General features: G+C 40.3%; 1 long non-coding RNA gene across 1 annotated transcript in view; it reads left to right on the top strand.

Moving 5' to 3' along the window:
• Positions 1–57: 57 nt before the first annotated feature.
• Positions 58–14,696, top strand: part of LOC128851187 (uncharacterized) — a 36,905-nt gene continuing 22,266 nt past the window's right edge. The window contains exon 1 of the long non-coding RNA XR_008448480.1: positions 58–103. This is a non-coding gene — a long non-coding RNA (uncharacterized LOC128851187). The remainder of the gene's footprint in view (positions 104–14,696) is intronic.

Below are 14,696 nucleotides of genomic sequence, written 5' to 3'. Positions count from 1 at the left end.
CCTTTCCCCGCGCACGTCCCCCACTGCGCCTGCGCGCCGCCAGCAGGGGGGCGAGCCCCTGCGCATGCGCCGAGCGGGCGGAGGGGGCCGGGGCAGCGCGGAGGTGAGCGGCGGCGGCGGCGAGCGGGAGGGGCGGGGCCGAGCCGAGGCGGGGGACTGCGCATGCGCAAAGCCGCGACTCCTGCGGCGCCGTTCGGTGGGAGGGGTTGCTGGGGGAGCGGCCGTTGCCATGGCAGCGGCGCGGCCACGTGTCTGAGCCGGGTGCTCGGCTCGGTCGAGGCGGGGCTGTGGAGGGTCACCTTCGAGTCCGTCTGTGCCTCGGGGAGCTCTCACCTAGCGGAAAAAGCGCTGCCTGGGGGATGAGTGATCTAGTTGAACTGGGGGTGCTGTTTGGTGAGAAGCTCGACGTGAGCCGGCAGTGTGCGCTCACAGCCCAGAAGGCCAACCGTCTCCTGGGCTACATCAAAAGAAGTGGGGCCAGCAGGTCGAGGGAGGAGATCTGCCCCTCTATTCCTCTCTTGTGAGACCTCATCTGGAGTATTGTGTCCAGTTCTGAAATCCTCAACATAAGAAGGATATGGAACTGTTGGAACGGGTCCAGAGGAGGGCTACAAAGATGATCCGAAGGCTGGAGTACCTTCCATACAAGGACAGGCTGAGAGAGTTGGGCTTTTTCAGCCTGGAGAAGAGAAGGCTCTGAGGAGACCTTATAGCGACCTTCCAGTACCTGAAGGGGCCTACAGGAAAGCTGGAGAGGGACTGTTCACAAAGTCTTGTGGGGATAGGACCAGGGGCAATGGGTATAAACTGGAGAGGGGCAGATTTAGACTAGACATAAGGAAGAATTTCTTCACCATGAGAGTGGTGAGGCACTGGCACAGGTTGCCCAGTGAAGTTGTGGCTGCCCCATCCCTGGAGGTGTTCAAGGCCAGGTTGGATGGAGCTTTGAGCGGTCTGATTGAGTGGGATGTCCCTGCCCATGTCAGGGAAGTTGGAACTAGATGATCTTCAAGCTCCCTTCCATGCAAAACTGTTCTATGATTCATTCATTCTGTGAAAACAAGCAGGGGTTGTTTAAACTGGAGAAAAGGAGGCTGGCGAGGGACTTTTATCACTGTCTACAACTATCTGAAAGGAGGTTGTAGTGAGGTGGGTTTTGGTATTTTCTCCCAAGAGACAGGTGATAGGACAAGAGGACATGGCCTGAAGTTGTGCCAAGGGAGGTTCAGATTGGACATCAGGAAAAATTCTTCACTGAAAGGGTTATCAGGCACTGGAACAGTCTGCCCAAGGAAGTGGTTGAGTCACTTACCCTGGAAGTATTCAAAAGATGGGTAGATGAGGTGCCTAGGGACATGGTTTAGTAGTGGACAGATGTGGTTGGAATCTATGATCTCAAAGGTCTTTTCCAACTAAGTTATTCTATGATTCTATGAAAAGGCTCTCATTTAAAACAAACATCCTTACAGCCTGTTTCCATAGGGAGGTTAGTGCACCAGGTCTCCTTTCTGAGCTCTGCGGCTTACTCTCACTGTCTGGAATGCTGCAGGTGCCTTTGTTGCTGCAGGAGTATTTGCTGACTACGTTGGGGACTACAGCATACACCATGCATTTTATTTCTTTAGAGTAACTTGGTTTCGGCATGACTTAGGTTTTCTTGTTTCTAATTTGCTCATCTATGATAGCCACCTGTGATATAGAAGAGAGGGAACTGTGAGTACAACTTGGGACTTAAACAGGAGCCAATGACTAAGTAAAAGGAATGGAAGGGGAAAACTAGGAGGCTGTTTTGGGGACTAGGATTTTTCTGGTCTTTTCTCTGAGGTACTAGGAGGTCTAAAGCTATGAGTCTATAAAATAACATTCTGGACCAACAACAAAGTCTTTAGCACAAAGAGACCCCAAATGAAAAAAACCCCTTATTTAATAAAACTCTCTGAAATAATTTTTTTTTGTGTAATGGGGCATCAGTTTACAGAAACAATGTTAGAATACCAAAAAAATCTGCCTACTAAAGGTTTAAGAAGCATTATTGTTATATGTGGCACTCAGATGGTATATCTCAGTGGACAATAGCATCAACAAATAATGTGTTGTAACATGCAGCCTCAGTCTCCTGATTCACTTCCCTCAGATTCAATTTTGCGGATTTCAGCGTTCGTTTTCATTCATAGTGTCTCACTTGAACCTTTGTTTAGAACAAACACTGATTTTCCGTATGCCCCACATGGAGTTCTGCTAGGTGTAGTAGTGTTTCAAGGTGTTTTTTTTCTGCAAGAAAACATCTGCTGTATCAACACTATTATTCATTGCACCATCCCCTTACGAAATGAGTTTGTGGTCCAGGCATTAAACCTGGGAATGTCTAGGCTATAGGCCACAGGACCACTGTTTGGAAACTTAAATTAACAGTGCTGATAATACAGGATTGCATCAAATCCATCAACAGTGTGGACCAGCATTGTTTGTGGCTATAGAAAAATAACCACTCACCAGGGAGGAAAAAAAAAGTAAAAGCACAACTGCGTGAGTTAGAAATCTAAGCTCTTTATACCCCAACCCACATTATTACTGAAAAGTCTATAGCACAGCCTCGCTTTGGCTCTCACCCTGCTGGATACTGATCGCAGTTGCATGCATTTTAAGAAGAAATCCTCTTATCTCAAGAGACACTGAACATTCATGGCTTTTGACCAAAACTGCTTTTCTAGCTAGTATTGGCCAGTGTGTGCTGGTGGCCTGTCTAGAAGCCCTACACCAGCTTGCCTTTGACTGAAAGCAGAAATTAATGTGTTTTTGGTTTTGTTTTTTAAGTTGTCACTACAATGTCCTTAATCATTGCTCGTTTTTTTAATTAATAAAAAATGGGTCTCATATTATTTTGTTTCTCATGCTTTCTACCATTTGAGCAAGTAGTTCTTTCTATAAAATACATCCTTTTTGGAACCCAAACTAGGATGTTTAAAGTTAAGATTTTGGTAATACCATCTAATTAAAAGCATAAAGCTACTGCATAGGTCCAGTTCTTTCCTGATGACTCTCTGCAGTCAGATTTTGCAGTTCTTCCAAAGTTTAGTTTCCAGACTTTCCATACTTACTTATAGGGCTTTAAGAGTACATGCTTCAAAGGAGCAAGTATATGCAAATCCCAGAGAGAGTTTATAGCCTAAATTTGACTCAGTTTAAATCTAAAGGATTTGAATCATTATCACATCTGTTTCTAATGGCAATATGTGACTACTGTGAAGATCAGTCTGTAATCTTGTCCTCGAATTTATTCTTGAATGTATTCTAAAGTGGTGGCAGTCTAATTTAATATGGCTTATTTTTTTCAAGGTCTTTTAGTTTGATACTTTTCTGCTTCATCTAACAAGAATGACCCATTCTGTCAAAATTAAAATCAAGACAGTTCATTTGCATGGTCCAAACCCACGGTTAATTGCCTGATACAAAAATGTTTCATTTTTCTGTGGAGAAGAATGCACTTCATGACCAAGTTCATATTTAAACTGCAGCATAATTTTCAGCTCTGCTAAAAATTAAAACAATTATGGCACAGTAAATGAGGAAGACCATAACACAAGGTATTGGAACTCATGTCCATTGAGTTCCATTCACTGACCTATCGATTTTAAAGAACATAAATGACCTCTATTTGTTATTAGTGATATGTTAAATTATTGCATGACTCCTTCAAATGTTCCTGATTAAGTCAGATGTTTTTCAGCAGTAAAGTTCTGCACTTTGGTTCTCATGAAGATCAATTCTTTAAATAAAAATATTCTCTATTACTAATGTTTGTTTACCATTTTCTTTTCCCTTAGATTGGAAAGTGCCCTGAATGTTCTCACTTGAGACAGACAGTGTAGCTCATCTTCCTGCCCCAATTTTTTTCTGAAGAACTACCACAAGAAAAGAAGGACAGTCTGATTTGTTTGTGGCACTCAGTAATTCACTGAATTTCTCCTCTGGCTTTGTTCAGACACATGCATTCCAGATGGTACTTAAAACATCAAGTTTGTGCCTATTATGTACACTCTTGCTGGCATATAGCAGATCACATTATGCAATGACATTTGGAAAGAAACTGAGGCAAAAAGCCTATTTTCATTTCCAGCTTCAGTCAAGTGTATCTATCAGGCAACACAACTATGATTTTCAAGTGCAGAACAATTTCATTTATACACAAAAAACCCAAGTCTGTACCTCAAACTCCTTTTATTTAACAAATGATGGAAATCAAGTACTAGCACCTTCAAAATAGTTCCCTTCTGAGTTGGCACACAGCTGCATATGATGCTGCCAATGTTCAGAGCAATTCTGCAGAACATTTTCTGAAAGGCTATTGAGGATCTCTGTTACTTTTGCTTTCATGTGTTCTACCAGCAAAACACAGGTTTCTTTGAGCACTGACTTGATCTTTGGAAAAAGGGAGCCAGGTCTGGCAAAGAGGGTGGATGCTCAAGCACAGTGATGTTCTTACCAGCTTAAAACTCCTTTACAGACAAAGCATGGTGGGCTGGTGTGTTGTCTTGATGTAACCTCCCTGGTCATTCTTGGGCACATACATTTTCTGAGTGTAAAAATATATCTATATTTGAACATGCATCCACTTGTACTGGGTGAAGTGATCAACTTGTCTTGCTGTGACTGGTTACAACTTGTTCTATAGCCTTCTCTATGTCTCTCTCTTCCCACTCTTGGTTCCCAAGCTATAGGGTTAGTCTTGAGGTTTTTTTGTGTTGGACCTCATATGTAAATAACTTTCTCATAGGAGAAAAGACATCATATCGTAATTCCTTTTGAATAACTGAAATAATCATTTTTTTCCTAATATTTTCCTCTGAAATTTGGGATCTGGATCCCCTCTTGAGTCACACACCCATCTTCCTTGCTATCAAAGATATTTTGCCCAGTCACTTCAACTTTACTAGCAACATGGTTGCCAGATAAATTGCTTTTTTGAGCCATCAAAGAAGAAATTTAGGACAGTCACACGCATGTTTCTATCATGTGAAGGGAAAGAAAAAATGCTATCATTTGTAATTTGAATAGAACCTGTGCACTCCAAAAACTTTAACATTTCAAGGCAAATAATCCAAAGTTTGTCCAGTATGTTGGACCTTCTCTGATGAACAATTTCAGCCTCCTTTTACAGCAATTCAGCTCTGCTGTGGCTGTACAGAGAAGCAAGAAGTGCTGGAAAGAGATGTCCCACTGCAAGTGCACGTGGACAGAAGTTTTCAACTGCAAGCCATGACTACCTTCAGGTGATCCATAGGTGTAATCGTTTCTAAAACTAGCTTTCAGCTGCCACCACGAAATAAGCAAGGTACTCTGGTTTGAACATCAGAAGGCAAACATTTGCACTCTACCTGGTGCTTTAGACTCTCTGAAAAGAGACTCTCAGTCTGAGCCACGTGGCATAGATCTCATGGAATCAGAAAGATGTGAATCACTGAAAAACATTGCATTCTTGCCACTTTGACTTTTTGTCCACAATACATCCTTTTGCACGTAGGTCCAGGCATGAGGGTTTTACATTTGCTGGCAATTTTTACATGGCAAGTCAAAGGTGTTTCCTACCAATTTATTTCATTTGAGGAACTCAAAGAGGTATAACTGAGGCAAAAAAAAAGTTTAGATTTCTGAAATTGCGATGGAAATTCAGCTCCTGACATTTGCTAATACTGGATAGGTGGAATGTTGTTAGGATCTGACACAGCAAATCATGCCCCACATAATCAGTACAAATAAACTTGGTTTTATTGAGGTTTTCAAGGTCTCTGCAATTTTGTTTCATAACATGAAAAGGATTTTTTTCCGGCTCAGGAGAAATAGCATAGGAATTTCAAATTATCTACAGACTCAGCATTCTTGTATTGGCCTTTTTAAGTCAATTACATCTCAACCCACTTCTGCCCAACTTTTTTCAAAAGATTTGTTTGTTGTTCTTCAGGAAGAAAACTCTGAAAGCATCCTTCCAGTAGACTGAAATAACTGTTTAGCTATTTGCAATATCAGGGTTTTCCTAATTTTTTTTTTTTAACTGCAGCTTATCAGATGATGCCTTTTTTGCATACTGAAGCTTAATAGGTTTCAGATTTAACCAATAAATGCCAGTAATGTGTTCTTGGTCGTTAAGGTTGCGACTTGCTGCTCAATTGCAGTCCGTTTTCTCCTGTCTTCTGTTTCAGTCCTCCCACATGTTTCTGCCTTTCTCCTCCCAACCTGCTAGCCACAATTTGTGGTCATTTTTAACTTCTAAAGTTGATCAGAATGGTGAAACTGATGAGGAAACTGGCTGCTAGGAGACAATCCAGGGAAAAGAGTACAGGGACAGATGTGTGGAGAAGGGAGAGGCTGAAGGCAAGCATCAGAAATGCAAAAGAAATATTGATTTAAATGGATTTTGAGTTAAATCCACCAACTTTATATGTACTTTGAGTGCTGATGCTCTACAGAATTTTAATTGAGAACAGTCTTACATTAATGTAAACTTTGTGGAAATGAAATTATACATCAGATCTCCATTGGCATGGTGATATCCATGTAATATGTGCCCTGGGAGCAGTTTAGTACTAAAATGCTGTTAGACTAATTTTATCTGATTCATAGAACCAGAAAGGTGTACAATGCTGATGTATGTGAAAGTTATCTGTTATTGGTAATGTCTGAGAGCATTCCCAAAACACAGTGGACAAGGAGTTTCAGCATTTCTTACCCATTACAAGCCTGCATGCATTTAAGAGTACATAATTAAAATCATTAAGGAATCATGAAATTTTCTTTAGCTGTGGCTATGAAACTCGTCTATCTCTTGAAGATAAAATAAAAGTTGACTAGGTTTTGTCTCACTGTAGTAATTAGATAGATTAGAAAATTTTAGAATTCATAATGAGGGTGTTAAGCAGGTATTGTTGGTCCAGTTGTCATTAGGCAGTCTGATTTTATCTCCTGCCCTTTTGTCTGATTTCTCAGGCTCCTGTGATGTCAATTAATATCATCACTATTTTTCATGTGTTAACATAAAAGGTAGATTTGCATGAAAACTATTGTTTTACTTATCTACAGTACTTATAGCATATAGTTGTGCTGTGTTGATAGGCATAAGTCTCAAATCTGATTCTTTAGCAAGTGTATACTTTTTGATGCTCCAAATTATGCTTTTCTGCATTCCACCATTTGTTCAAACTGATAACCATGGTGCAGGAAATAACCATAAAGGGATCTTTCTGATGATGGACACCAATATATGGCAATGTTATTAATAGTATCCTGGTAAGCCCTGAAACGTGTGGTTACCTATTAATTAGTGGCACCTGTTTTCATTACAAGATTTCTTTCTGTCTCTGCCTCATAACTTCCCAGTAGTGATGCAGAGTGCTGGGCTTTCAGAGGAACAGAGACAAAGAAGCTCTTACGCCACTGGGCTTCACACAGATCACCAGGAAAGTACACTTCTTCCCTTTGGTTATAATACAGTGAACAGGCTAACTGTACCAAATGTACCTACCCATGTTTTTCACAAGCCTGGTAATACTTCTGCACAGAGTGAAGCTGCTCGAACAGCCATTCCCACTGTTGTTGTCCGTCTCTAACACTACAGTGGCAATAAGTAGCTGCTGTTTTGAAACCCACGGTCAGCAGTTGTCTCTGGACCTCAAAGGTGCACTCCTCCAGTAGTGACGTTTCAAAGACAGAAGGTACAAGTTGTACCTTGCTCCTAAATGCTACTGTTGCAGCCCAGAAGACTCTTCTGAATTTGAAAGAGGATGGAAAATTGTATCAGGATTATACTTTATTGCAATTATATTACGTGATGTCTGGAAACAAATCTTGACACAAAAAATCGATTCCATACTCAGAATTACACTGATTCCAACCTCATGGGCTTCTGTTAAGTGTCAGCTCATTGAACGTGGATGAACCATCCCCATCAGTGCGACATGACTATAATGAATATTCTTGCTGCAAGGTAGCCTTCTTGTAGGCAAGGCTAAAGTCTTAGGGAAAGATGTGGGATAGAGATTCTGAGTCACACTGTGTAGCATTAATGGATGTTTAGCAAGGTTGCCCAGTGGCATAAATCAGCCTGCCATTAAATCAAGTTCTGCAAGTTAATAGAAATACAGTATTTCATATCAAATAAGTACCAGGTATTAAAATCTCCTACTTTTAGGAATGAAAAGGCAGTTTTCTCACTCTGAATGACCTTTTTCTTTAGCTGGACACTTTTCCTTTGTGAGTTCTTACATTTCACAATTCTTGTTTGTGGTTGCTTTACACTTCAAAGTGGTCGTTTAAATGTTTTTCAATGCAAATATATCTGTTGAAAATTTCTGCTGGACATTTGATAAGATAGATATAGGTATGGCTGTATTTGCTTTTTTATCAAGTGGAATGATTAATTGGACCATTTAAGTGGGCTACTTGATTTGTAGAGAATTATGACAGAGGTTAGAGCAGCATGGTGGATCATAATAGCTACTAAATAAAGAATGGAGCCAAATGCTGTTCAGCCATAAAATTCTATGTAATAGATATACAGTATAATGGCTATACTATCTAATTTCTAGTACTATTAAATATGTCAGCATAGTTTCTCTGTCTTTATAATCATGAATGATTTTTATAGGATACTGTAATTTCATTCTGTTAATAATAAAGATCTGTTTTATATAATATAGCACCCTAAACAATAAATTTCTGTAGATGAATGAATCATACTTTACATGAAGGGTACATTTATAAATACTTCATATGCAATTAATAGATGATCAATAAATGTTATAAGTAAGTTACAGCTACATATAGAATAAGCTGAAGGTGCCTGGAAGCTTATAAGTGAAATATGTTAGAGATTCTCATGTACCAAAGCCATAAGCAAGTTATAGGCATATTGGCTATTACGGTGGTCTTGAGGAGTGTCCAAGATGTAGTCCGATGTACATTTGTAAATTGATGAACTAGAATAGTCTCCACTGGTTGTCACTCTTCTGTGCACAAACAACATGACCTGGAACAGATCAGGGATCATTATGGCAAGGTAGGGAGAGATGCTCAGAAAATGGACTGCCTCTTTCCATGTGACCTCTACTCATTTAGCCTTCATTTCCCTTCTCTGTTTTCCCTCTGCTTAACACTGATGAGGTCACATCTCACTTTGTAAAGGCTGGGCTCTGCCCCACACTGTGGAGTTGTTTTAGCAGACTGCAGAGGATTACTAACCTGCTTAGTGAGGGAGCTGGAGTATATAGCATATGAGGATAGGCAAAGCAAGAGAACGCTTCAGCCTAGAGAAGAAAAGGCTCTTGTGTGCTCTAAGGGCAGTCTTCCTCTACGTAAATGTGGCTTTCGAAAAGACAGGGCCAGCATGGTGAAAGAATAAGAAGCAGCAGTTAAGGGCTGCACCAAGGGAAATTTTGATTTAAATATAGGGGGAAAAAAGCTTTACCATGATCATGGTTTAGCTCTGAAACAGGTTGCCCAAGGGTCTGTGAATCTTTGGCCGTGGAGATTTTTAATAATCAACTGGATATGTAGGATATAATGTTACAAAATTGTTAACAAATTGATGTGAAAGATCCTGTGTATGTCAGGGCCCTGAGTGGCCAATAAGCCTTAATTGCCCTGATGAGGCTCAGCTGGGACCCCCACGCTCTTCCCAGGGGTCCTGGAATCCCATTTCTGCTCCCTCTTGCCTGACCTTTGCTGTGGGTACTCTTTGCCCAGCCCTGTCCTTCACTGACTTGCTAATGGGACTTCCAGGGCTGGTCATAGACCTGACCCATCACTTTGCATTCATTTGGTGGTCACTGGGCTGTCATCAGACTCGGTTCCTGTCAGCCCAGCCCTGCTCACCTTGCTCAGTGGTGATGGGAGGGTGCCTGGTCGGTGAGGGCACTGCCTCTGGTCTCTCCTCATGGAACAACCATGCTCTTGCTGCCCCCTGAAAATGGAACCGGGAAGTGATTTACTTCAAAACAATACTGATTTCACTTCTGTATCGCAGTCCTACAATCACCAGGACAAGTGTACTTAGATAGTCCATCCAGCATGCAAGCATCAGGGTGCTTGAATCCAGGTCTGCCCAAAAATCCTGCTGAAGGACAGGGATACCAGCTATTGAGACCTCATCTTGTCTCGTGGTCTCTTCTTTGTTTGGGACCTATGTGCTGATTTTTTCCATGTGCTTTTTTGTACCCTTTGGGGCACCTGGGTGATGATTTTCTCCATTCCATCCAACCTCTCACCTCCATGTGTTGTCAGCATTTGCTCACTGTTTTTTTGATCTGGGTGTCCTGAGCAGCTGATATCTATGTGCTAGGATTGTGATGAACCACTAATCTGCAGGTGCCTCAAACACAAGGTCATTCCTATTGCACTTCTCCTGGCTTTGATCCTCTCTGTTGCTGCTTCCACATCCTGTGATTGATATCCCTGAAGCTGCCTCTGCCTTGGGCAGCAAGGTTGGACTTGATGATCTGCAGTGGCTCCTGCAGTTTACCTTTCTTATGATTCTGTGACATAATAATATGATGCAGCCACGGGTTCTCTCTGAAAAAACAGATTTTAGGATATCCATCTCTTAGAAAATGTGTATGATAACAGGACCGAGCACCAGGGATACTGGCCTTTTGGGAGTCTGTTATGCGAGTGAAAAAGAGAGAGGAATGATAAGGAGTGGAAGAGACAGCTTGTTTTACTAAAAAGAAAACAAATCCCAAAATTTGATCAGAAAGTACACAAACAACAACAAAAAACCGAATAGGTTTAAGAGTAGAAAAAAATTGCTAGCTAGAAAAAATTTATATTAATGAAAAAAGGTATGAAAAGGGCTGTCTCATCTGTTTGAGAAATTGGATGTAAACAGTAAAAAGCAATTGACGTATCTATACGGTAATTATAAAGGATTTACACAAAAGAAAGAAATTAGAAAAACCAATGTAGAATATAAAACTAGATGTTGTAGGAACAACAGGGACAAAGTGAATAGCGATCATCTTTGTCAGACATAAGATGTTCAGAAACAAGTAAGCGCATCTTCAGAAAAAATGTTAAAGGCAGTTTCAAGTGGAACTGATTGCTAAATGTTAGAGCCTATAAATGGGTATCCCCTATAAAAGGGGATATAAAGAGAAAAAAAATAACTTTACTATCCCTTTTGATGACTGATTGTTAAAAAAAAGAAAAAAAATTTCCTCAAGGGAGCAAATCTGCCAGAGATCTCCTCTAGCGGTTCACTTAAGTGAATTGTCAGTCATTCTAGTACAAACCAGAGAACAAATGGTAAAATTTAGATATTTTTGAACTTGGTGTCTGACAAAAACATGCAGCAAACAGGCCCAGAACCAGTCAGAAATGGTACCGTATTAGACTTACTTTGTGATGTAATGAGATGTTACTCAAAAGGTGATCATTGAAAAAATACTTTCAAGTGAGTTATCAGAAATTATTTCAGCTATAATTAAATGGCAGTGTGAACAACAGCAGCTTCCAAGGGCCTCAACTGCAAAAGGTTGGTTAATGTGATGTCATCCATGTAATGAGACCATGAAAACAGAAAATGCAATCAACTGTATAGAAGTATCTCTGGTGGAGGTACTGACAGCATGTAAATAAAGTCTCATTAATGTCTGAAATTCTGTGGCTATATTAGTAAATAAATAACTCTTCAGCTTAAATTTCATTCCTCCTTCCCAACTGCCACACCTAAAAGAGAAGTCCAGGATTCATCTTAAAGCGTCAACTGGGAATGGCTATGACTTGCTCTGTTCTCCGAACCAAGTGTTGTCTGGAGAGTTGCTGGATGGTGTGGGCTGTCGTTGTGCCAGGGAACGGGCTAGCATTTGGACATTATGGAGATCCTGTACATGTGCCCTCATGCCCTGGTACTACCTAATTTTTTACTGGCATAAATATTGTCTTTGCATTTTTCTGTTCCTAGAAATACAGACTTGACTTGCAGTGCTGGGAAGCAGGAGTATTGAGAGAATCAGGAGAACAGGGAACCTGTTTATCTCAGGAGAATAAAAAGGATTTGTGTTTTTGAATTAACGAAACAAAAACAGAGAGGGATATGATGGGGTCTTTATTTTTTGGCAAGAAAGGTAAATGCCAGAGAAGGTGAAGATTCAGTTCAGCCAACTGGCAGTAATGACTCAAGGACAAACACATATAACCTTTGCAGAGGAAAACTGAGACTAGAAATGAAAATTTCCAAACATCAGAAAACTATGATTCTAGGATAGGAAATGGAAGAGTCAAAAGGACTCCCCAACTGTTTTTAATACAAAGCTTGGTTATTTCGTGAAGGGGGTAATATAACATGATAGGCAGATTGTTTTCTATTCAACATTCTTAAAACCTGTGATTTTATGTCCTAAATTGTTACAGATAATCTCTATTCAAGAAGAGCATTTCTATCTCAAATACTGATAGCTAAAATGTGTTTAAGCTATTTTGTTATCATTTCAGTACAAAAAAAGCATTAGTAATTTTTCTGAGCTGTAACCTTTTCTAAACTCATATACTGTGGTGGGCAAGATTAGATTTGTTCCTAAATTATACTGTCCTGGGCCTAGTTCTGAACCACTTTCTCAATCACAGCTCCCCATAAACTGTGATAATCCAGTCAGCAAAAGAGCAAAGCAATCAAACTGAGATCAAAAGACAGGAGGGGCTGGATCTGAGTTGGAGTTAGGCAACGCATACTGTAAGACAAGTGATAAAAGAGAAGAATACACACCGTTAGCCTATTGGAGACTTAGGGTGCCAGGAAACAGAAAAGATTTTCATGCCTCCAGCCACTATTCAGAAAGGTAAATGTAATAAGTCTTATTTACATCTTTGGGATTTGAAATTTCCAGTGGAGTTTATCTTATTATAGAATCATAGAATGGTTTGGGTTGGAAGGGACCTTAAAGATTATCTAGTTCCAACCCTCCCCACCATGGGCACACCTTCCACTGGATCAGTTTGCTCAAAGTCTCATCCAGCCTGGCTTTCTCCAGGGATGGGGCATCTGCAGCTTCTCTGGGCAACCTGTTCCAGTGCCTCACCACCCTCATAGTCAAAAATTTCTTCCTTCTATCTAATCTAAATCTACCCTCTTTCAGATTAAAATCATTACCCTTTGCCCTATCACTACACTCCCTGATAAAATCTTGCTTAAGTTGTCCTGGTCTAAGTTAGTAGACTGTACCTTCTAGCCTTAAAGAAGGTCAGTAAGTGGGCAAGACTGAGAAGGAAATGAGAACATAACCTACCCCTAGTTTGTAATAGGCTGCAAAGTTTAGCCGCTAGCAAAAGCTTACAGTGAAACCTCCAGTGCATAGAAGGCAATATGTATAAAATCAATAAAAGAAAATGTGAAACATCTAATGCCAGACTGACCCGTGGCACCTGTGGTCAGGCACAGGTCAAAGCCTAAGTAAGCTACATAAAAAACTTGATATTTATGTAGATAATATCCACACATTTAGACAGAATTTCTTCTGGTAATATAAACCCTGTATGGCATTAAATAGAGCCACTACTGCCAGCCACTGTTAAGAAAATAAGGGAATGTTTTCTCCTCTATGCAGGTTGTCTCCAAATTGTCTGCCCCATAGTTCTTCACTGCAGGGCTTCCAGCTTTTTTTATTGACATCTATTACTGATCAGTGTTATATTGTGTGATACTATGATAATACATTTTAATATGGATTATACATTGCCTAATAGAAATAGCAGCAACATGAAAGTTGTAGGACAAATTGATATATAGTGCACAATAATAAAGGATGCAGTAAAATAAAATGGCATTGCTGTACTGATCTCCTTTTTAGGTCTGCAAACTCGTATGTGACATTGTGGAACATTTTTCAAGTTTACCTTCTATTGAGGTGATGCAAAAGACAAAGGAAGTCTTGACTCTGGTGATACTGCTGGTATTTTAGAATCAGTTTTAATTTTCCAGAAAAGCTTTCATGCTCACTGTCATAATTATATTAAAAAAACCCTGAAATTAGTAATTTCAAATTGAAACACTGCAAGCCCAAATTTCATCTTCCAGTTAGGAAAGAAAAAGACAACTTTGAATTTTTTTACTGTTCTTCCATTTCTGAAAGTGCCCTTCTTGCTGCCACCAGAAATATCTTTGTGTACCTGGCATTCAGATAAAGCAGAGTTGATCAGATCTAAATACACACATGCATAGATGTGTATTTATAGACAGATGACATTTTTTTGTGATCTTTTTGCAAAAGCTTGATTCAGTGAAAACACTTGAGTATGATACCGTAATGATTATGTTTAATAAGCAGGAAACCCCATGAGGCACAGAACTACTTAAATTTCATTTCCTATCCATTTGTGTCTCTGTTACCACATATTCCCTATACCCTCACTTGGGAATGAACAAGGCTCCCTCATGGCCCCTAGCATTTTACCTTTCCTTAAAATATTCTCCACTCGCTTCCCTTAAGGCTTTTTTCCCCGCTTTGTGCTCAGTTTCCTCCCATGGTCCAGGCAAGAGAAAGCATGTGACGTGGCTGATCCTGGGCTGCCAGGATGCTGATTCCCTGCTTGTACTGGGATGCTAATTCCCTGCATGTGTCGTTGCTTAGGGGCTGCCTGGCAGGCCAAACACAACAGGTGACATGAGCTCACTTATCTTCTCCGTTGGGTATGCAATATTTAATTCTTGCTTC

The sequence above is a fragment of the Cuculus canorus genome, chromosome 2 (assembly GCF_017976375.1).
Source record: "Cuculus canorus isolate bCucCan1 chromosome 2, bCucCan1.pri, whole genome shotgun sequence".
Classification (NCBI taxonomy): domain Eukaryota; kingdom Metazoa; phylum Chordata; class Aves; order Cuculiformes; family Cuculidae; genus Cuculus; species Cuculus canorus.
Note: the sequence above shows the minus strand (reverse complement) of the source record. Positions and strands in the feature narration are given on the sequence as shown.